Source organism: Procambarus clarkii, chromosome 91 (assembly GCF_040958095.1).
Source record: "Procambarus clarkii isolate CNS0578487 chromosome 91, FALCON_Pclarkii_2.0, whole genome shotgun sequence".
In the NCBI taxonomy this organism is placed as follows: Eukaryota; Metazoa; Arthropoda; class Malacostraca; order Decapoda; family Cambaridae; genus Procambarus; species Procambarus clarkii.
In genome coordinates, this window is record NC_091240.1 from 16127098 (window position 1) to 16130023 (window position 2926).

General features: G+C 27.4%; 1 long non-coding RNA gene across 1 annotated transcript; it reads left to right on the top strand.

The window, feature by feature from the left end:
- Positions 1 to 693: 693 nt before the first annotated feature.
- On the top strand, positions 694 to 1229 carry LOC138359561 (uncharacterized). The gene is made up of 2 exons (XR_011225964.1): positions 694 to 947; positions 978 to 1229. It is a non-coding gene; the product is annotated as an uncharacterized lncRNA (long non-coding RNA).
- Positions 1230 to 2926: the final 1697 nt, after the last annotated feature.

Consider the following 2926-nt stretch of genomic DNA (forward strand, 5'->3'; position numbering starts at 1 on the left):
CAGAAATACAGAGAAAGAAACAGGCATAACATACAAAGTCAGAAAGAGAACAGAAGAGAGGAAGATGAGAGAGAGAGACAGCGAGAGAACGGCAACAGCCTGTTTGTATAAATTAGCTGTCCTCACTCCTACTCTGCAGATAAGGAGAAAAAACTCTTACAATGTTGATTGCCCTTTTTTTCTAACTAATAGCTTACCACAATTCCTACAACTTCTCTCACAAAGTGAAAACAGTCCCTTTCAGTACCATAAAAGTTAGTAAATTATTAACCTTCATGAGTCAAAAAAACACTTGAGTCTCTCTCTTTAAATTTTACTTCCGTGTACATTAATTTAAATGTCGAAAAATGCCCTCAATATTGTCTAAGTTATCAACGTATTGGTCTCCTTCTGGGCTTCACACTCCCCCTTCAGCTTCCAGTCAAGACGTCATCCTCCTCCTCCTCCCCAAATAGCCCAAACAAAAACCCATCCACGCCAGGCAAATTTACGTCGGAGCTTTACCCTGTTCATTAACGCCCAAATACAATAATTACAGATATTATTTACTCAAACGTATCAAAGTTAACTGTTGCAGCCAAATATATATTTTGTTCAGCTGGAATATTGGAGCATTAAACCGCCGACGACATGTTCCCAAATTACTCAATATAAATATAAGAACCAGCTTTGGAAAACTTGGCGACCCCAGAATGGCCTAGTCGGATGGGAATCTGTTCTCATGAGAACTGACGTGTGTTCGAGTCTGTCAAAACGGTGTAACTACAGGGCACAGATTTGTGTGTGTCCCGTCCTGTAGCTGCGTCCGTCCATCTCGACTGTGAGGTCTCTGGGTAGCTAAAACTTGACCTGACCTGACCTGACCCTGGGATGTGGGGAAGGGTGGAAGTCCGGGGGCCCACGGACCCACACCTGGACCCGAGTTAGATTAGGTAAGGCGAGGTCAGGTCGTGTCGGGTCGGGTCGTGTCGGGTCAGGTCGTGTCGGGTCAGGTCGTGTCTATATAATAAAATAAATAATATGTATATATCTAATGTCTGTAATGTAATATGTAATGTAATATGTAATGTAATATGTAATGTAATATGTAATGTAATGTAATATGTAATGTAATGTAATGTAATGTAATATGTAATGTAATGTAATGTAATATCTAATGTAATCTGTATATCTAATGTAATGTATATCTAATGTCTATATAATAAAATAAATAATATGTCTATATCTAGTGTCTGTAACCTAATATGTAATGTAATGTATATCTAATGTAATGTATATCTAATGTAATGTATATCTAATGTAATGTATATCTAATGTAATATATATGTAATGTCAATATGATATAATAAATAATATGTCTATATCTAGTGTCTGTAACCTAATATGTAACCCTAATGTAATGTAATGTAATGTAATGTAATGTAATGTAATATCTAATGTAATGTAATGTAATGTAATATCTAATGTAATGTAATGTAATATCTAATGTAATGTAATGTAATGTAATGTAATGTATATATCTAATGTAATGTAATGTATATATCTAATGTAATGTAATGTATATATCTAATGTAATGTAATGTAATGTATATATATAATGTAATGTAATGTATATATCTAATGTAATGTAATGTAATGTATATATCTAATGTAATGTAATGTATATATCTAATGTAATGTAATGTATATATCTAATGTAATGTAATGTAATATCTAATGTAATGTAATGTAATGTATATATCTAATGTAATGTAATGTATATATCTAATGTAATGTAATGTAATGTATATATCTAATGTAATGTAATGTAATGTATATATCTAATGTAATGTAATGTAATGTAATGTAATGTATATATCTAATGTAATGTAATGTAATGTAATGTAATGTAATGTAATGTATATATCTAATGTAATGTATATATCTAATGTAATGTATATATCTAATGTAATGTAATGTAATGTATATATCTAATGTAATGTATATATCTAATGTAATGTAATGTATATATCTAATGTAATGTATATCTAATGTAATGTATATCTAATGTAATGTATATCTAATGTAATGTAATGTAATGTAATATCTAATGTAATCTGTATATCTAATGTAATGTATATATCTAATGTAATGAATATATCTAATGTAATGTAATGTAATGTAATATCTAATGTAATCTGTATATATCTAATGTAATGTAATGTAATGTAATATCTAATGTAATCTGTATATCTAATGTAATGTATATATCTAATGTAATGTATATATCTAATGTAATGTAATGTAATGTAATATCTAATGTAATGTATATATCTAATGTAATGTATATATCTAATGTAATGTAATGTAATGTAATATCTAATGTAATCTGTATATCTAATGTAATGTATATATCTAATGTAATGTAATGTAATGTAATGTCTAATGTAATCTGTATATCTAATGTAATGTATATATCTAATGTAATGTAATGTAATGTAATGTAATATCTAATGTAATCTGTATATCTAATGTAATGTAATGTAATGTAATATCTAATGTAATCTGTATATCTAATGTAATGTATATATCTAATGTAATGTATATATCTAATGTAATGTAATGTAATGTAATATCTAATGTAATGTATATATCTAATGTAATGTATATATCTAATGTAATGTAATGTAATGTAATATCTAATGTAATCTGTATATCTAATGTAATGTATATATCTAATGTAATGTATATATCTAATGTAATGTATATATCTAATGTAATGTAATGTAATGTAATATCTAATGTAATCTGTATATCTAATGTAATGTATATATCTAATGTAATGTAATGTAATGTAATGTCTAATGTAATCTGTATATCTAATGTAATGTATATATCTAATGTAATGTAATGTAATGTAATATCTAATGTAATCTGTATATCTAAT